Source organism: Sinohyriopsis cumingii, chromosome 5 (assembly GCF_028554795.1).
Source record: "Sinohyriopsis cumingii isolate HCF-2022 chromosome 5, ASM2855479v2, whole genome shotgun sequence".
In the NCBI taxonomy this organism is placed as follows: Eukaryota; Metazoa; Mollusca; class Bivalvia; order Unionida; family Unionidae; genus Sinohyriopsis; species Sinohyriopsis cumingii.
In genome coordinates this window covers 90,229,747-90,252,443 of record NC_142965.1, presented here as the reverse complement: position 1 = coordinate 90,252,443, position 22,697 = coordinate 90,229,747, and the positions used below count along the sequence as shown (strand labels likewise).

The following is a 22,697-nucleotide window of genomic DNA, read 5'->3' as shown; positions in this document are numbered from 1 at the left end:
TTTGATCTTGTCTATTTCAGCATTGCTCCGCAGAATATCATCAAACACTTTAATCTTATGGTCATCTGAGTCTATCTCGGCAACAGGAATAAGATCTTCAGGTGTACTTATAACACATATATGTTTGCTAGCACCAAGTCCATGTTTTAGTTTTTCGTTGATCTCATTCAGCAACCCATATTTTTTAGAATTGCTAAGCAGACTATCATCAAACACTATAATGATTATATTCCACATCTTGGTGATTTGACAGATAATCGTTGGGGTTTTGTTGCAACGGAATCAACGCAATATCCTGGAAATAATCCAGATTTTGCTTTCTCGTTTAACAGCGTCAGATCTGGAGGTCCCGAGAGGACAACATATGGAGAAACAAGCAATTTTTGTATCACAATTCAGTGCCCTGGTGCTGTTGCAATTTGGAAGTTTCATTTACGAGGACGATCACATGCTAGTGTCGGCCGCATATAGAACTGGAGATTAGAGGAATAAACATATAATGCCACATGGACAACTATGTACAGCACAACGTGTGTTTATATCACAGCAAGTCAACAGTTTACTATCGCCGATACTAACACCATTAACAGGTATATTTACTTTTGGATATGTGTTGTCAACGCAGAAAGTTCTTACAAGGGTTTGAGATTGTTTCAGTTGTACGCTATCGACGACCTAGCATAGGTTATTGCAATTAAGTGTAGAAGTAGTGTGTTAAACAGAGATCGCTATGCAGTACATTTTAATGTGATCTAATTTATGCATATATGTTGATCCTCCGTCGATCAGAGTAGCAAAAGCGTTTAACAACACCATATATTGTCATGAAACAAAAATAGAAATAGCTGACGTTGATCAGCTAGACCTTGAAAGCGCTAGAGAAGCTCAAGCAGTTAATAAAATCACTAGAATGGAAAGTTTAGCAATCGGACCACCTGATCTACAAGAAAATGAAGACAGTTTTGTTAGAGTTGCTATCACGCGAGGCCCACAGCTAAAAAAAATCTATCCGAGATTTTGATATTATTAGCAAGTATTGTCATCAAAACTATCGCGAGGAACAGCGATTACTAGTTGAGTCGCTTTTGACAAATACACTGCTTGAGATTAACAAGGCAAATTCTATGAAAATAAACAGATCTGACCTTATTAAAGCAAAATTTCATGGTGGTAAGAAACAAGAACAAGAAACAAAATATAAAAATATAAAAGATTTGGTTGTTTGGTAGCTAAACTTACCCACGGATGACATCAACTTGGACAATAAACTTGGATTTTTGTCTTTTGCAACAGCGTATGCAATCGCTGCACAACATATGGTACGTAATAATATCAAATTAAAAGCTCTAATGGGTATATTAGGATATATTAATTACGTAAAAGCTCTTTACCAAAATAACGTGAATGATGTCACGAAACACCAACGATTTTTGATCCTCCACTTACTATGATCCATAGAAAATGTTTTGATGATGTTAGGTATAACGAAACATCATCTGAGGTATATGACGAATATAAAAAAAAATCTTGCTGATTCTGTTAATAGAAAAATTACTGATCTGGTTAATAAAGCTGTTGCTGAGAAAACGTTTACTTTTGCGCCAGTTTGTTAACAATGTTTTATAATGACAAGAAAAGAAATAATCGACCTCAACCATATATCATCAAGTCTCTCAGACAACGACAACAACGAGCTGATTCAGTACCACAGGTACTATCATAAAAAAAACTATATTGTATCAGACGCGCCAGAAAATATGCAACAGAATCATAAGCGTATTAAACTATAGCCCGACTGTGCTAACAACAGCAGGAATAGCATTAGCAGGATGAACAGCAAATCCATTTTTGCTGATAGCATGTGGAGCGAGTATTGCGTTATCAGCGATCAACAAAAAAAATAGAACCAAACTATGAGAACAACAACACGTCTTGTAAGATAGCAATAGCGACTTATAATAAAATATTGAATCAACTTCTAGCTTATCTCAGAGGTGAAAAGTTTATTATGCTAGATCCGATACAGGAACTACGAGTCAAAGACGATTTTATTGTTGATATTATACCAAACCAGTTGTAAAATATGAAAAACAGTATTCGGTAAATTTTGTGAGAGATATGAAATACAATGGAAGATATTACGATAGAAGATACAACGTTAAAGATGAAGAAAATTCTCGTTCATATGACGATTATACATGGAAAAGAGAAGTATAGCACGTACTTCAAAAACAGAAACAAGATAAAGTTGTATCTTGTTTGCAATGACCATTCAGAATATTTTGATAAACTTGCTTTGATCACAAAATAACTTGTTAAAACTGTTGATAATCTTTATAATCCAATATTGCTAAACAAATACACAAATATGACATATGTTACGTTAATAAGAGAATAGTTTATCATGGAAACTTTACCAAAATATTAGAACCCGATTCTCTTACAAGCGGAAAAATTAAATTTTACTTGTTCTGTCATGCCGATGACAGTTATATTATTGCAAAACTTTAAAAATATCTCGAGAAGTCTCGAGCAATTTCGTGTGAAATATCATATAATATTCTCTAGCAATTGTGTGGGAAATATATAAGTAGTCTTTTATAAGGGGTGTTTCTAGATCAAACCCTATTTTGTTTGACGAAGACGAAGATTCAGTAACATGGCCTCGTGTTGGTAATTGCTTATGAAATAGTTTTTGTTTCCTCAACAAAGTTGTTTTCGTAGTTGTTTAGGCTAACTTAAGGGGGTCATGGAGATGGGAAGAATCATGTTGTCGTCATGTTCAAAATATGGATTTGTGTCTAGAACACCCCTAATATGAGACTACTCCCGCATCCGAGGCGGATGCTCTAACCACTTAGGCCATCGAAGTGGTTCAGATTTATATGGAAAGAAAACTGAAACGGAAAAGAGCGAACCAAATGCTTCTTTCCGATACCGTCTACAAAGCACACAACATATCAGTGTCACTTTTTTGCCCATTAATGTGAGAAACTATAGAGGCTTGACACAATTATTTCTCACTCTGAGCAGAATTGTTAGAAGCACGTACAGCCAATATATTTACCGTTATGATTTTGTACAGATGACAACTGGATAAATCTTTTGATGAATCTTTCTCTCATCTTAATACAAGACGGATTTTGAAGAGAAAAAATGTGCATGTAATTTAAGCTGCTAATGTGAGACAATCATCTTCATTTTGGTATTGAAATAACATTGGGCCAGATATTATACACTACACGTGACATTCCATACAAACTAGATGATTATCATCTGAAAATTATTCCGTGAAATAATTCCATCTTGCCTCATCATGAAAGTCTTTTTTTCTCAGGCTTCCGCTCCTGACGAATATGTGCTCCTAATCGATTTTGTAGCTACCAAAATGTACATCCTTTGTGATGGGTTGATAAAAATAGGGTGTGTGTACATACATTATACATTTAATCGAGATAGCTTTTCTCAAGAAAGGTAATATCAACCATGTTAGTAATTAACACTCTTGGAGTGGTTGGTGATACTCTTCGATGGCCTACCCATTGGTTGGAAGAGAAATCTTTCATGAAACAATCAATTGGCCTAATATGTTACTAATATTAGCGTAACTAAGGCTGTAATGCATACATGTATACAAAAGTATTTCTGCTACAGGGCTTGAAAGGCAAGATTTCATTTGAACTTTACTTACATAGATAAAATATCAGTACAACAAGCAACAGGAGAATAAGCTGTCTCTGCATCTCCCCCATATCCCCACCTGCAAATAATGTAAAACATGTGAGCAATTTCTTCGTCTTTCCAAAGCAATGACATGCTATTACAGTGTTTAAAAATTTTGTTTATAGCATTGCTATGTACAGTAAGTTACACCTGCAGCAGCAGTGGTAAATCTAACATCTTTAGCAAGTATAATTCGAACAAAGCCCTACCAAACACGGTTTTCAAAATATGCTCTTTTTGGAACATAACAAGATTCTCAAATTAGCTGTTATGGCAGGTAAAATGATGCGAGATCGGCATCATTTTTATTTGTGGCCAACTAGACATCATTGTAAGTATTTGGTGAAAACCCCATGTCAATATGACCTCCCATTCAGGAGGACTGTTGATAACAAGATTTGACAAATTTCAAAATGCCATCACTGGATATATATAGGCGATTGATCAGCATAAGTTTAATTTATGACCAACAATTTATCATCAGGAGTCCTCTGGTGGAATCCCCAGGTAGATGTGTGTTCAATTGAGAAAGATTTTCAAGACAGTAGTCACTGTAGCCATAGTGGATGCCAGGACGGCAACATTTCCCATTCGGACCAACTACATATCACCAATCATTAGTGAAAATCCCGTGTCGACATGACCATCAATCTAAGAGTAGTAGAAATAAGAAGGTTCTCAAGATGTCTGCTATGATAGCCATATTGTAAGCCAGTTCATCTCTAACAAAACATCATATAAGGTTCTCCTGACAGCCTGTTAAAAACCCATATCGATATAACTTCCATTCGGGAATAGCAGAGAAAAATTTAAGATTGGCGCTAGGTGGATATATAAGGAGTCAAATCCGCACACATTTTATTTAAGACAACTAGACATTACATAAAATCGTTTGGAGGAAACCTCATGTAGATGACTTTCAGGTGTAGTGGTAGCAGCAATATTTTCCAGAAGGTTGCCATGTCGGCCATATTGCAAAAGGACCAACTAGACATAACAAGTTGATATGACCATGAAATCAGGAGGAGTAAAGGTAATAAAATTTTCACGATGTCAGCTGTAACGGCCACAGCTGATGTCCAGGCAGTAGCATTTTCATTTTGGACCATTTAGAATATAAGATAAATATTTATATACAGTTTGATTGCAATCGTCCTAGTAGTTTAGAAGGAATAACAATAAGAAACTTGTGCTGACGGAAGGACGTGAGACGGCGGACAACAGGTCATCAGATAAACTCTTCTGATCTATGACCAGTAGTTGTAAAAATCAGTGCAAATGTTATAAAAATTAGCATTTCAGTAGACGTTATATGTAAAATCAAATCATTTGGATGGAGGAAACGTTCTATAAGAGTGAGCTCCTTGTTTGTATTCATATCTCTGACATGAAATTTGTTTGCTTCATATACACTTGTGTTTTCACTTCATAATAAAAGAAAGGTAAAATCTTATTTTGTTGAATATTAAAAAGCGATTTTTTGACATCTTACCCATATTTTGTCTTCGTGGGTTAATTGAATCAGACATTATCTGTGAAAAGACGAAAACAAGCCGGATTATTATATGCTTGGAGAAAAGGAGTAACTTACAAGAATCCCACCCCACCTCCAGAAAAAAGTAAACTAATTAGAAAGAACGAAAACAACTGAAAATGGTCTTAAAATAAATAAGTTTTCGTTATATTTTGAGTCATTGTCAGAAATGTAAAAATGTATGAAAAGAATATAATCATTGCTGGGATGCAGGTGTGTGTTATCGTATGCAAAATTAAATTATTTTGATTTAATTCCAATCGAAACAGAAAGTACTGAAAGAATGCGTAGTAAAAATCAATGCCATCTATAGCGAGATATTACAATATAACAATGACAATTGTTTATTGGTATTGTCGGCCATAGGCCATGCTACTGTTGTTACATGACAGTATTGAAATGATCTAGTGAGCATATTACGAAATAAATTTTGGCACAGTGCAGTGAACAAAGAAGAAAAGGAAAGCTCTAGGAATATGAAATCGAAATAGCATTACATAACTGTTTGGATGCATAAAGATATAATACAATAACATAGTTATATGAGTGTGTGCTGCTTTCTGTGGAATGCTGAAAAATCATATTGCGCAAGTTGAGATAGCATGACGGATTCTAGACTTCATCACACAATAGAAGATTTCATTATGGGCTGCCGTTTATACATATTTTCAATTAAATGAGACCTCTGTAATTCATTTAGAGACCTCTACAATTTAATGAGTTAGCTCTATATGTCAATTTAAGACCTCTCAAATTTAATTAGATAACTCCTTAATTCAATTAGAGACATAGATTCATAATTATTGACGTCTATAATTGAGTTGTGGACCTATCTACTTCAATTGGATACCTCTGCAAATTAATAAGAGAAGCCATTAATTCAATTACAGGAGATGTATTTCATGGTTTAAATAGAAAAATAATTGGGCATCTGAAAACCAATAGTTGTAGTAATGAAACTAAAGTTGCTTTCAGCATAGATTAAAAGTTTAAGTTCGGAGAAAACCAGATGAAGAATGTCAGCCAGAGGGTTAGGTCCCAGCGGTGCATACTTGCAATTCAAGAATATTTTGGAGCTGTACAATTTAATTAGAGAGGTCTCTGATTCTATTACAGAGGTCTGTAATTCAATAATAGAGGTATATAAATGAAAGAAAATAACCAGTCTATAAATGAATTAGACAAATCTTTAATTCATATATAAAGCTTCCTAATTAAATTGTAGAAGTCTCTAATTCAATTAGGGAGTTCTCAAAATATAACAGTGAGCTGTGTATTGAACTGAATATATGTAAAAAGACCGCCCATATTTCCTCACATGGGTACTTTAGCCAACAGTTCCTAGTATGAATCTGTTTGTACGATCTACATAAAACGGACATTGTAAAACAAAGTGATATTCATTTTCTAATTGACTTTAATCACATAACATAAACATACGTGTTTTTGTTGGGATGCTATCATGCCATCTTTCCTCTACAACAAAAAATATGAGCGGGATTTCGGAGCATGGCGAGCGCATTTTGCAGATTGGTTGCTAAAGCATTGATTATATGAACTAAAGGGAACAAAGTATAAGGAATTTTATCAAAGTGATATGCTTTATGCCATTTGTTAAGACGTGGTCTGAAAATGAGCAAAATAACTTTTTCATCTCCTACATCCTGTGCATACCAAAGATACACAAATCCATGCAAGAATAGTTTGTTTTTAAGTCTCGAAACCTATGTGATATCACACGACTCACCCATTTTGTTTCAAAGTAATACAGCATTGTCTTCGATCTTGGTTATCACCTATTCTAATGAACCTAATCCAATACAGTTATAATAATCAGGGAAAAAGACGTACGACAATATGAAATACAAAATTATATATCCCTGAACAGCTTGTCTAGAAGAGTTAGTAGAGAAAGTGTATCACGAGAATGATGAATGGTATTCATTAAAAAGATGAAGAGTCAAAAAATAATAATAATAATAATAATAATAATAATAATATTAAGAAGAAAAAGAATTAAAGACTACTACTACTACTACTACTAATTCATATGATAAAGAGTTCAAGAATATTTATTTAGGTAAATACTGACGCGAAGACTTTCATACGGGTCATATATAGATCTTTCCCATTCCATTCTAGACAGTTTGTCATTCATATTAAGATGTGGGGTCGGAACAAATTTTCTATTGAAAAATTGGAATTTGCCGCCACTATGAGGTGGCGGAATAGTGTAGCCGCTTACTAGCGGGACTAGCTACCGTCGTGGTCTAACCTTAAACCAGGGGTCTCAAACTCGCGGCCCGCGGGCCGCATGCGGCCTGCCAAGCCGTATCCTGTGGCCCGCAAAATGATTGGTGTCACAAGGTGTCATGAGAAATAACAAGTCTGGTACGGCTCTTGGGCCATCGAAAATGCCCTCATGCGGCCCTCAGGGTGGTTTGAGTTTGAGACCCCTATCCTAAACCATCCACGAAACAGGGATATTAATATTAGTGGGCCTAGCAAACTTGTACGACTTTACATCGAGTCATACCTGCATGAAAGTGATAGGAAGATTATTTTTTCTCTCAGAAATTGCGAGTGGAATATTCGCTATATTTTTAATCTACCGACAGACGAGACGGAATTACAGCATTGATGAACTGTACTTGGTACACGAAATTTGCATTGCTAGACATAAATCTCTCAAACTTGATGTCTGTAACACCAGAAATCAAATACTCAGGTGATATCAACAATAAACACATTTCCAGTGTTAGTGTTGCCAGAATTAAAAAATAATAAATGAAAGTCACGTAATGTTGGGAAGAAACTCCGAAAGGACAGATTAATCTTAACCTGTTTATTCCGAGAACAGAGACCAGAAATATGTCGCTGTCGCAGCAACCTGGAGAAAGCCAGATTCATGAAGTAGAAAGCTCGTATCAACGCGGTAGTCACAAGTGAAACCAAAAGAAACAAAGCTGACACGTGCAGACCCATGATGAGCCTGGCTTTCTTTAGGCTCATCATGACCGGAACTGGATCATCTTAAAAGTCCACTCGAGTGGAAAACTCACGATGTCTTCTTTCATTTTGAGTACATTATACGTTTAGGCCCAGGGTCAAAATTTGAGTCCTTTGAAAGAAATACTAATCAGAATCAGACAAATCATCAGAGGACACGTTTACGATAGGCTTGCCATTCCGGTTTACGGAGTTTCTTTTGATTCCCTGAAAAACTAGAGCTTGGGGTCTTGTTGTTTGTCCGATGGTTGCCTTTCAGGTCTGCTTACATCATTAAATATTTGCAAGTAATCATAAATGTGCTTTGATCACAATTTCTTCTGAGAAGTTCACGTTGAATATTGATAACTGTTTTGATGTAGAAATTTAGGTTTCATGAGTTCGTGAAGCTTAAAAGAAGTGAAATGAAGTAAGGACTTCCATCATTTATCGAAGCATACATTTATGAAAGTACAAGGTTTTCCAAACAAAACGGGACGAGACGTGAATTTATCAAATCTGACAACTCCAGACTTCAAAATTTTAAATCCATTTGAAACACCTGAGATGGGTGCTTATTATGTAAATGTGCCATGTATAGACACAGGTAAATGAGTTAGTTTTTATGGATTTACCTCCCTTTACGATCATACTTTTAGTAGTTTTTTTTTTTTGCGTAGCTCTGCCGCATGCGTAATCATTTTAGTTTCAGTTTCGTTGTATTGCTTATAGCTTTTCGTTTCTTTTTTTTCTGCGGTATGATTGAAGTTTTATTTGCTCCGATTTCCTGCGCTACGTTTGCATATATTTTCTGTGATATCAGTCTGATCTGTTTGCATATATTTTCTGTGATATCAGTCTGATCTGTTTTGATACATATACATACATGCTTTCAATGCATTTACACTAACCGTATATGTCTGCTTTGTCTACTTTTTGCATCTAGTTTTGTCCATCTCCGTGTCTTTGTTATTTTTAAATCTGTATGCATTTATAAAGGTGTCTTGTGTGTGTATTGAATAGCCATTACGCATGTATATTTTAATAATGCATGTAGTTATTCATAGAAATTGATTTTTCTGTATTGGATTTGGACATAGCAATTAGAAGTTGGGGGAGTAGGTGTACTTATTTTTAGCATAGGTATATGATTTGTATAAATAGCGATAAACAATATGTAGGCTTGTATGAATGTCAGATAGTTCAAGTTAATTGTTGTATTATTGTTTATAGTCAGTAAAATATGTCCAAATAAAATTTGTCTCTGTCTATGAGACTGTCAGATACTATTTACTAGAGCTGAAACCAATATCCCAATATTCAAATTAGAATACTTTTTGCGAATATTCGAACAGAAAATCGGTTTTCGAATATTCATTTGTTTAACCAGTGAGTCTAGGAGCATTTTACAAAAGAAACAAACAAGGATATATGTAAACTATGCAACGCTGAATTAATTAGTTTAATAGGTACAAACTTAAATCTGCTGAATCACCCGAAATTAAATTTTGACTCATAAGGTAATCATACTGTCAAAATGATGAATACTCAGACAGCTCCCCAAATCGCCATTCATACTTATTCTCTTGGAAAACTAAAATGTAATAAGGCCAAGTTGATGAAGAACACAATGCAGAATAGAGGTCATATCATAGTCAGCACGGTATAGAATAGGGGTCACATCAAAGTCAACATGGTATAGAATAGGGGTCACATCAAAGACAACATGGTATAGAATAGTGGTCACATCAAAGTCAGCACGGTATAGAATAGGGGTCACATCAAAGTCAACATGGTATAGAATAGGGGTCACATCAAAGTCAACATGGTATAGAATAGTGGTCACATCAAAGTCAGCACGGTATAGAATAGGGGTCACATCAAAGTCAACATGGTATAGAATAGGGGTCACATCAAACTCAATATGGTATAGAATAGGGGTCACATCAAAGTCAACATGGTATAGAATAGGGGTCACATCAAACTCAATATGGTATAGAATAGGGGTCACATCAAACTCAATATGGTATAGAATAGGGGTCACATCAAACTCAATATGGTGTAGAACAGGGGTCACATCACAGGCAGGAAAGAGTAGTTATATGTAGCACTATAACCTCAAAATGGCAATATAGCCTCAAATGGGAATGGCACAATAGCCTCCAACGGAAATTTTAACATGTGGGGGCACTTGAGGGAGAATGGGAATTTAACATGTGGAAGTACTTGGGGTTCAATGGGAATTTAACATGGGTGATGTGATGGGTTTATAGGGACACAAGGGTATATGGGGACAAACAAATATACAACAAATATACAAACAAACAGACACTTATATAACACAAAGACAACATATTTTGTTGGTAATAGTACAAGATTATATCTTTTCTAGGCAAATGATTATATATATATATATATATATATATATATATATATATATATATATATATATATATATATATATATATATATATATATATATATATATATATATATATAGCCTCAGGTTGTAGGAAAGTCCTATGGACAAACCCTATTATCTACTTATAGCCAGTTTGCATGCCGCTCTGAGCATGTACGTATGCATCAATCTATACGACTTAATTGCTTATCTGTGTACTTCTACCCATGTATGTATGTATGTATGTTTGAAGGGACGATTTATTTCTTTATATGTATTTCTTCCCATGTATGTGTTCTTGTGTGAACAAATGATGTATGTATTAAGTACGTGTGTATTTACTTATGTTTTTACCCTTACATGATTATTTCTGTCTGATCATTGCTATATCTCCATAACGACTCATATCTACAGTAATAACATTTTTCCAAACATCGTGCCAATTTTTGCATGCATCATTGTATATCACTGGATGATAGTACGATTCCTATATAGATGAACTTTTGGCTCCTTGATAGACAAAGACAGTAAACCACAACATAATTAGGAAAGCATACAAAAATTATTTTATCAAACCTGATACTCAATTCATATTAAGATAAGATTTTAAAGTGAATGCTATATTTCCATCTGATTTTTTTTATACAGATATTGCCGTAACAACCAAAGACGACCAAAGGGGAGATAATTTCATCCTGAGTTTGGCACGGGTTATAGTCCTTGATATTTGACACAGGTCAGTAAACAACATTGGCTACCTGACTGAAAGATCATAATTTATGTTATGAGCTATGATTTTATGATTAGGATCTTTGCCTAATTTTTAAAAAAGTTAAATGGATGGAGAGTGGGTTGTTGTGACCCACTTTTCCATATGCCTTGTAGCAGCAGGGAAGTTGAACAGACCTTTGTTTCCAGACCAAATAAAGCTTCCTACGAGAACTTTCTCTGTAGAAGCCTCGGATTTCATTTTTACAGCCTTCTACGAGAGCTAATTTTCATGCATTTCAGACCAAGTGCATCGGGTGGTCGCGCCGGTGTGTTAGTAAATATAGCATCCGAGACAGGAAAAATAAATTATTGGGAATAATTTTTTGCAACGTGGGGCTGCTTTTTCATGAATAAATTTGATCGAGACCAATTCGATACCGACTGCGTGGATCATGAAGATTTATCGTAATAAAACCATGCGGCGTTGCCTGAGCGCGGCTGAATAAATTTTTAAATTTATTTATATCCATGTCACCGTTGGACCAGGTTTGATGAATATTTCTCAGCGTGTGCGTGTCCACGCCATTGAACACCGATAAAATATTGCAATTATCTCTAATCACCTTTGGAATTTGCGTATATCTCTGTGTCACATAAATAACATCGGTATTCTTGTGTCTGCCACGCGAGAATATCCTAGTCGGGTTGGTCTGCTTGTCCAGCATAACGTCATCGAATACAACAAGATTATTAACATCGCCGTCCAAATTCTCCACAGATGGAGCTTCATTGATGTCTGTGATAAATTCGATTGTACCCTCATCGGTATTGTCGCTAAATTCTTTTAGCACTTGATAACAACGTTGATCGTCAACGGATGGTGCAACCAAATACAATTTGTCCCATTTCAGCCATCGCATGATCAAATTCAATAACAATTGTGTCTTACCAGATCCAGATGGGCCGATGATTATCATTCTAATCGAATTCGGTAATACCGCATGATGTTTTACCTGCTCGCGTCGTTTCGTGGCTGAAAAATCAATTACATTCATGATACTAAAATACATGGATCTATATTGTGTTAAGTGTCGCACACACACAGCTACGATAAATCCAACCGAAATCGTTACACGCAATAACAGAAACGCAATTGCAGGAGAATGCGAAGTTTGTAAGACACGCAAGTTCAGATTTGTAAAAAAAAAAAAATAGAAGAACCGGAGGAGATATCGCAGCCTCCTTGACAAATCTACCTGGGACTCCCTGGGCGAAATATCCCGGAGAAAAGCATCTGCCAGGGTATAATTATTGTGGACCCGGAACTAGACTCGATATCAGACTCGACGATAATAACCAACCATTTCAGGGTGAAGATCCAGTAAACGCTATCGATAACGCTTGCTATGATCACGATCTCGCATATCGCAGCGGGGATTTGCAACAAAGGCATCTCGCTGATATCAAGCTAATTCACGCACTAAACGCGATTCCTGACAAAAGTTTCAAAGAGAAATTGGCATCCTGGTTGATAAAAGGCGCGATGAAAGGTAAATTAGTATTCGGTGCTGGTAAATAATATGGAGCAGATATATTATTCTCCGCGAGGATTTTGGCGAGGAAAATCAGCGATAGCCAAACTCGCCAAAGCCGCCAAAGTAAAATCATCCACCGCTCAATCGTGGCTATCAAAACAGGCAATTTGGCAAATATATCTTCCTCCGCCTAAGAAATTACCATACGCAAGTTTCACCGTCAGTGTCCCTAATGAGGTCCATCAAGCGGATCTTATGTTTCTTCCTCACGATACCGTCGACGGCGTCACATACAAGTATGTCCTAACTATTGTCGATATCGCTAGCAGGTATAAAGAAGCAGAGCCATTATCGAATAAAACAGCAATGGAAATTGCTAAGGCATTTAACGAAATTTATTCTCGATCTTCGTTAACATGGCCGAATCTTCTCCAGGTTGATCCGGGTCGAGAATTTCTTGACGCGGTTACTTCATTGATGAAAAAAAATAATGTGAAAATCCGTCGCGGTATTGTAGGTGTTCATCACAATCAAGCTATCGTCGAAAGATTCAACAAAACGCTCGCAGAACGATTATTCGGATACCAATACGCGCGTGAATTTATTCAGAATAATCGATCTCACGATTGGGTATCAAGATTGCCTCATGTAATTAACGCACTGAATAACGAAGTAACTCGAACGATAGCAATGAAACCTGCAATTGCAATTACAAAATCGAATATACCCCTAAAGCGAGATTCCACAATTCAGCCTGTACTAGGTAGCGTCACAGTCAGGTATTTATATAAAGAAGGCGAGGCTGAAGGAGGAAGAAAAAGAGCAACCGACCCAACCTGGAGCGTTACAACACACAAAATATCCGCTGTAACAAGATCGTCAGGAAGACCAGCTATTTATATCCTAGATTCGTTAGCGCCTCAACGCGGATTTACCAAGGAAGAATTACAAATAGTCCCCGAAGATACTCAACTACCGCCAGCGTCACTTATGTAGTTTACTCGAATTCGTCCTAGCTGAGATAATTTTCTTACTCTCGACACGGCCAAATATACCAAATTTGACCAAGAAATTCTATCATCGACGATCCAATCTTGACCATCGACGGTCAGTCCCTGTGATGAATGTATCGTTGTTGCGTAGCCTAATTTCCACGGTGATTTTTCTGCATTTATCGCGTCATTGACAAGATTAATATCAACAAAGATAATATCATTTAGGACCAAGTTTTTTTCTTTTCCGCATGGCAAAGTAACGTCGATATTTTGTCGTCGAGTATTAGCGGGTCTGTAGCATAACGGTACCTGCAGCGTTGGAAATTTCTCACAGTGCAGCTTGAATAACATTTCCTGGATAATATCACGAATAATTTTTCTACTAGCAACGATCAGATGATCGGGACGCCACAAATTTAGAAAATCGTTCATCGGAGTCTCGTCGATTATTTTTCTCATGACGTCACACTGAATCTTATTCGGTTGTAGTCGAATTAATTTCTTAAATTCGGTCAACAAAATATCTGTAGATCTATAATCAGCGTCGATTTCCTCATAATAGTCAACGAAACTTCTGAGCCATTCGTGAGGCGATTCACCATCAATCGGATTAGGTTGGCCGTGATCTCCGCACATTATCACAGCGGTATTTTTCCCTTCCAACCAAGCTAATATCGATTTTAAAATATCTAAATTCACCGTGCAAATTTCATCAAATATTATAATCTTGTTGACATATTTGTCTCCCATTCGCACCGAGTCCCATGATCCACCGCTGTATTTGAAATAACTGTGATACGTGCAAGAATTAACGCCATGCTGCTTTATTTCTCGCGCTAATCTATGTGTCGGAGTCAACACAATCATATCAGAATTTGCAAATAACTTTATTACTCGCGTTGTTTTACCGCTACCCCCAGGTCCATTTAGGTAAGCAAATTTACTGCGTGAAATTGGGTCAAATGCAGATGCGGCTGCCGATATTTCTCCAAATCTACCCCGATGAAATTCATCGCGATCTTCAACATCGGCGTCTTCGCAATAATCTAGAATATCCTCGTTTTTTATCCTCCAAGTTCCCCAGGAGCTACCATCGGTGATTAAATTTTCCAGCCTACACTGGTATTTTTTATCGATATAGAACGAATCCGTCGCGACTCTTACCGCGATATCAGAAAATTTGTTTATCATCGACAGCAAATTTATACTAACATAAGCGAGCATCGACGATCGCAAATGTGTATATTGTGCTGATTCTCCATCAAGGTAACTAATCACGGTACCTAACTTTGTTCCATCAATCATAATATTCTCTCTATTACAAAATATTCCTCGTGATACCGTATCGGCGATTATAAAATCCATCTCGGCGTCGTTGATAAATAATCTAGTGTGCCGGTGTTTGTGATCAACGGATCCACCTTGAGTAAATTTACCAATTATTTTTCTTCCTATATCTTTCGCGTTGTCACAGTCCGTCGGTAGCCACACATCGGTCTGTTTTCTGTAGGATATAATCGCCTCGCTCACCGTCAACGACACTAACATCGACGAATCTAGCATATATCTCAACAACACTGTAGGAACCCAACGACGCTGGGATAAATGCCTGCCGAACCAAATATAACAAATTTTATGTAAATTTTCAGCAAACTCGAATGACGTTACACAAGCGAATCCGGTCATGATAAAATCAGGTAACGGTCCGTTAATCGCTACTCTTGTCATCTCGCTGGTAGGATGGCCGAATTTAGCAAAATAATCTGCACAATCGCCATATCCAAGAAAACTTCCAGGATAACACGCGCTCATGTCAACGGAAATCATATCTTCGAAATCGTACTTGGTATTCCACAATCCGCCATGGCCGTATTCGATACAACTAAGTTGAATACCAGCGAGATATTCATTCCTCGTAGGCTTCCATGAGTTTTTTTCTCTAGCGGCATGAGCGGCCACAGACGGAACTGTGAAGCAATTCGTTAGCAACTGGTCGGGATTCGACGAATATTTCACCGCGAGATTTTTCATCGACTCGTGTAATATTTCGTCCCTGTAAATATCACCGCATGGTAGAATAAATTGATCGTATTTTTCTTCACTCGAAAATAACCATATCGATATTGGATCAGATGCGCTTAATTTTTTGATAAATCTGAACATAGCATCGGAATTATTATTCTCAACATCCGCCGTGGAAAATTCCACGGGATAAAATTTGACCATACGATCCCGCGGAAATATCATTACCGACTGCGACCACGCATGGGAATTGTGATCGACGATCTCGATTGGTGCTCCTCGGGATCTATACGGCGACGAGTATAATATTTCTCCCGATAACGTTTTCACCGTGATAGGAAATTTAAGTTTTTTACTCAACGCAGCTACATCGTCCACCGATGCACCATTAGCGACAGTCTTCGTCCACGCATTAATTTTATCTAGCCTTAATTGTGTTAAACCAGATCCACGTCGGGCGTTTTTCATGTGCTCGATAACACGCTCGGCCACGCAATTTATCATTGGCGATTCTTTCATCGCAGGTAGGTTTTTCACATCCGGATTATTATTTAGCCGATAAATTCCATAAATGACTGCACTAGCTGGATAGGATCTAGCATAATAAGGGCCATCGATTCCAAGTAATAATCCGGGCTTAGAATTTTTATCGAGAACAACGTTTTTCTTACCGCCACGCACAGGATCTCGCTTATCGCGAATAATCCAGGTATCATCGGGCATTTGTGCGATAAATTTTATCCCAAAGATAAATCGCTCTTCTTTGTGTTCGGTTTTTATATGCTCGATTATTTTCTTAGCTCGCTCCAGGTTCATCGTGGCATCGATGGAATTTGTTTTCCATGTCGACCAAGTGTGAACAGCTCCATCACCGAAGAATTCTTTCTTGGCTCGGTCAACCTCAGGTATAATATATTCTGCCTCATCAAGATCAAATGCATCCATCGATTATATTTTAGACAAATGTTTAAATTATAATGAATCAATGCAAGTGGATACTAATCGGCTCAACAAAATTCTGTGACAAATCCTGTAGAGGCGATTATTGCGGCGCTCACATACATGCGATTCGGCGTGGCAGTAAAGGACCACAACGTTGCTTAGTTTGTCAAGTTGGCACGCGAGGGAAAACTCGATTGTGTCTGGCTTGTGGAGGAAAAAATTATCGAGAATTACGGCGATATTACGAAAAAAGATCCTCGTCGGTAATAACCTGCGAAGAAGATTATATTAATCGATTCAAAGCAAATACGATTTAAACAGATAGATATTACTATGAGTCTGAAATCAACGATTCCTGAAACAACAATGACACACGAGTTTAAATCTCATCCAACGATCGAGGGATACGAAGCGTCGTCTGATGGTGTCGTTAGGCATATCAAAACGAAAAATCAAGTCGGTAATGTTAATAGATCTGGATATCTCAAATTTACCGTCGGTAATGATAAAAAACGAAGATGTACGACTTATTTCTGTCACAGGTTCGTATACGAGTGTTTTCACGGACCAATAAAAATCGGTCTTGTTATCGACCACATTGACGGAAATAAACCTAACAACAAACTATCCAATCTTCGCGCGGTAACTCAAAGTGTAAATTGTAAATTTAATGGCGGATATCGATCAGCTAAGGCGGTAAAATCATTAAATCGAGAAACAAATGAAGAAATTGTATTCACGTCGATGAACGCCGCCGCAAGGTATTTTGGTATTAATCAAGCCTCGGTGCTACGTGCGGCAGAAAAAATTCAAAATGCGACATTTTCATATAAATTCGGCGAGTGGATCAAATTTTCTTATATTCCGATAATATCCGATTCGGAAGGTGAAATCGAAAATTTTTCAAATTGAAGATTACAAATATAATATAAATGAATGAAGAAAACGTAAACAATATCATCGAAGCTATCGAGGATTTAAACAATAAAAATGTAAATTTATCTTCTGATTTGGACGCAGGTAAAATCCGGTCCGAATTTGAGACGATCGTCCAAGGAAAGCTCGAATACAGGTACACGCTACCATCTGAATACAAGTTCATAAAGAAAATCCAGATTGCGATGTATCAATCGCTTGCGTCTGTCAGCGATGATCAAATCGAGGATTTCATTAAATTATCGACGCTGGTAGAAAAAGTAAGGTCGAGTTTATCAGACGAATATGAATCGAGAAAAATTACCAGCTCGCGCGTCAGGCAGCTAAAAAAGCTGGTCGATGAAAGCAGAATCAAAGATTCTTGAATTAAAATCGAAGATTCCTGATTCTTGCCACAAAAAAAACAAAATTTTAAGAATCTTAAGAATCTTCGATTCTAATTCTAATTTTTATTATTTTTTTTTTATTCATTTTACTGAAATTGTACAATTTTCTTATTTCTGACTACCATTTACCCCAACAGATTTACGAAATTATATAAATTACTCAATTTGACGGGTATTTACCCCAGCAGATTCACGAAATTATATAAATTACACAATTTGACGGGTATTTACCCCATCAAAAACATAAAATTACACAAATTTCTTAATTTCCCTGATTTTTATTATTTTTTTTTATTATTTACTAAATTAATTTATTTACTGAAATTGTGCAATTTTCTTAATTTTGACAGGTATTTACCCCCTCAAAAACATAAAATTATATAAAATACTCAATTTGACGGGTATTTACCCCAACAAATTTACTAAATTATATAAATTATTCAATTTGACGGGTATTTACCCCATCAAAATTAAAATTTTTTTACTAATTTTGAAAAATTTCCTGGTTTTTATTTATTTTTCTCTGGCGGGCAGATTTAAGAATCTTCGATTCTACGATCTCACCAGCAAGTTGATACTCAGTGTTTCCCCGCGTATATCAAGCAAATTTCCATTCTGGTCCGTCAGTTTGAAATTTATCCTCGACAATAATCGATTGTGACATCGCAGATAAAACGGATTTACTGGCTCTTTTATTATCAAAAAACCCGGAGATGCGCTAGGTGAAAACGAATATAAGATAAATCCCAGCTGCACCTGCTTTGACACAGACGAATCCACGTTGTAGCTACCTTCGACGACATCCGCGTGAAGATAAATCGCGATAACTTCCGTTATGTTAACGATACCCGGCGAGATATGCCGCCCTTGCCCGGCAGGATCATTATTGTGTTTGAGAATCGATTCTGATTGTATTTTTTTAGTCCACGCGGCGTGTAATTTCGGAAATAAATCATCGATGGTATCAGTGACGGATTTTCTCATTTCATCAACATCATAATCGGGAAATTTGAAATTTGGTAGCGTTTCTTCAGTTAATCCAAATACTCTCATGAATTTTTGTTTTTCTCCTGAATTTCTGATCAACTCGAATTTGCTAATAGGAAGAACATAATCGGCAATTGATATATCGTCGATTATCGCCCGAATGAACATGTTGTGATAATATTCAACATCATTCGCGAGTTGATTTAAAATCTTCACGCGTTCGATAATTTCGCTACATGAACCTGATTTATTTAAGATGCATTCATGAAAGGATTTCCGCAATAAATTTAATTGTAATTTATGTTCTTGAATGAATTCGTCGAGGGTTCTTCTTATCAAGATACCGTCTACGGGGGTTATTATCCTGTTAATATTGGTAGCGTCGAAGATTTTCACACCGGGGGGAATTTTAGGAAGAGACAACCACGAGAGAATTCTTTCGTCCCTAAAAGTAAAAGCGAACATCACCAGGTTAAATTTGTGGTTATTCATGAGATTAATGGCGCTGTGGATTATAGGTTTATGTCTGATATCTCCGTACCATCCTTCGTCGGTGGTAAAATCTGATTTTTTTGGCTCCGGTAGCTCTGGAGGAGCTTCTTCGTGCCAACCTGGAATAATAAAATCTGGTTTTTCTGGTTTTGCCAGAGGTGCGATTTCGGGCCAACCTAGAACTGTCCTAATCGATGACTGGTAAATATCGACGATATATGGCGATTTTACTTCGATTATCGATGACAGCGTTGGTTCGTGTGCTAATATTTTTATTCCTGGCTTATCATCACCGGTTATATTCGATATTCTACTGGTAAGTTCCTTGTCGATTTGCTCAATTTCGTAACTGCCTGTTGGTATGCCAACGACGATCCAATCGGGAGTTCCATCGGGGCGGTTTTTATTGGCAAAAACAAGCGAATTATTCGATGATAATCTACCAAATGATTTCGATCTAACATTGGGCCAGCTATTATAGACGCGTAACTGTGACAGCGCAATTTCCTTGACGCTAATTGGAATTGGAAAATCGATACTAAATTCTGGCCTGGTTGAGCTTGCCGATATCAGTGTTGTTATCGGCGGTGTCGTGTTTGTCACGATTTGAGCTAGTTCCGACATTATTGATATTCATTTGTTCAATCTCAGAATAGATATTTACCATCACAGAAAATTCTAGATCGGATATAACGCCGTCGTTGAGACTCTCAGAAAGCAGCGATGATAATTTCGAATACGCCTCGTTGACCTGGGATAGTTTACTCGTGTACAGAGATAATTTTTCGTTTGTGCATGAGGATATTTTTTTGCGATAATATTGAGAACACCGGCGATTGTTGTTGTCGACGAGATTATTATCGTTGCTGCGATCGGCGCGATTGTTGTTACCGCGGATAAGATTATCCCTGCGCCGGCGATAATTGCACTTACCGCGTACACAGCAACATCGATGGCAATTAATCTGCGTTGATATTTTTTTATTTTTACCTGATACTCGTCGAGGAGCTTTTTTAGCGAATCCTGCCATGAACGCGCCTGATTGTATCGGTAGTCCGATGCGGTCATTTATTAGTTAATTTATTCAACCAATTGTGGTGCTCCGGATAAATATTCGAAAATTACATGATAATTGATCTGTACTTTTATGTTTATTATCGTGGATCTATCTGGTGGTTCTGACGTAGATATTTCCTCGGAATTTTCACGTAGAAAAATAATTAAAAATCCGGGATAATATTCATCTGTGACGATCCCCGGCTCTCACATTGAATTTTAACCCAGCGATAAAATATATTCGATATATGCCAGTAATTGGCGCGGTGAAGCTAAATGTGTCATTCTCGGGTGTCCATATACCATTTAGTGTTTTTACCACAAATGGTACATGACAATCAATTTTTTTTGTTTCTACCTCCGCTGGTATCGAAATACGCGCCAATCTTCCAAGATTCATTGACGATATTTTTGTGTTAATATCGCTAATTTTTGTGGTTGCGTCAAGAAGTTTCGCTCTTAAATCTTGAATTTCTCCGTCGTACACCGATGTATCGACTTTTTGAAGCGCCAATCCATGCACTATGTTAAGATCCCTGTCAATGTTGTCAATATTCTCGTCGATTCTTTTTATTTCCTTGTTGATATCGTCGTGCGATGTTTTATCGCTTTTCTGACTCAGTACGATATTTATTTCGGTAACATCGGTGAAAATTTTAGTAATATCTTCGCTGATTTTTCTTACTTTATCGCTAAGATCGTCATGCGATGCTTGATCGGCTTTTTTCTTTGCTAGTTCGTTTGCGGCGGTGGAGATATTATCGCTGGATGTTTTTATATCTTCCTCGATTTTTTTGCTAAATTTGGTTAAGGTATCGTCGAGTTTTTTAAGATCTCTATTTAGCCCATTTAATCTTTTTGTCAATCTTTCTTGAAGATCATCGTGTAATGCTTTATCAGCCTTCAGAAGCAACGTTGCTGATAACTCGTTGTCCTTTTTTTCCACATCCGCGATATTAGCCTTCGAGGGTAACTTCGCTATAATATCGGCGATATCAGCGATGGATTTTGATACCGAATCTGACAGGCTAGTAAATTGATTAATGCGATCGTTATATTCGTCTCGCTTGATTATATCTGTTATTTTCACGTTGCTGGTTTGTAATCTTCCTTCGCGGCTCTGAAAAACAGCAACTTCGCCAGGATCTACCTCTGACAGCGACAAAAGATTGTTAATATCCTCCCTCGTGGCGAACTTTGATAGATCGACGTCGGCTACTTCCTTCTTCCTGTAGAGGAATCTTCCGTAAATATCAACCATGATATTTATCTATGGCATATTCAAATACGATTCTATGATACGGACCGGATGATTTTGAAATTGCGTCGAGGACATCAATTGATTCTGGGCCGCATATCGGTGGATCCATTAACGTCTGCGTCGGAAGTGTCGAATACCAAATCGGAATATTTAACTTTGACACGTAATTGATAAATTCTTTTGGTGGCGCTAGTCCGTACGAGTCAAAATAAACAACTTCGCGAGGATTAATCGCATAGGCGACCCAGTGTGTGCCAGGGCCAGTATTTGAATCGAGATTTATTATTCCTGTCTCGGTGGGGTTTGGTTTTTCTGGTAGTTGATCCCGCATAAATACGCCTCTGAAAAATTTTATTTTTTTATTTTTTGCTTCGTTGAATAAATCTAAATTTGAATAGGCCGTGCTAATCTTAGGCCGGATCCGTATGGGGGGCGTCTTAGATAAAGGCCGCTTCCCTTTTTTTTACCATATCGCCCTCCCATTACTTTGTGTACTAGTTTGTCGCCTACAGCTCCGGCCGCACCTAATCCTATCGCTTTTGCAATTGCCGGAAGAGCCCCGGATAATAATCCAGGAATAGCGGCTAGGAAAGGGAAAATTCCGCCCGTTTTGACCATGTCTCTGATGGCACCTATACTAAGATTCACATGAACGCCGGAATTCGCTGATTTGGCTTTGGTAAAGCGTTCACGTTGATTCTTAGTTAGCGACAGTTTGTTAGGTCCGC

General features: G+C 37.2%; 1 long non-coding RNA gene across 1 annotated transcript in view; it reads right to left on the bottom strand.

Moving 5' to 3' along the window:
• Positions 1 to 22,697, bottom strand: part of LOC149799732 (uncharacterized) — a 61,283-nt gene that overhangs the window by 16,661 nt on the left and 21,925 nt on the right. The window contains exons 2-3 of the long non-coding RNA XR_016421213.1: positions 5,216 to 5,255; positions 3,692 to 3,760 (exon numbers count right to left, since the gene is read on the bottom strand). This is a non-coding gene — a long non-coding RNA (uncharacterized LOC149799732). The remainder of the gene's footprint in view (positions 1 to 3,691; positions 3,761 to 5,215; positions 5,256 to 22,697) is intronic.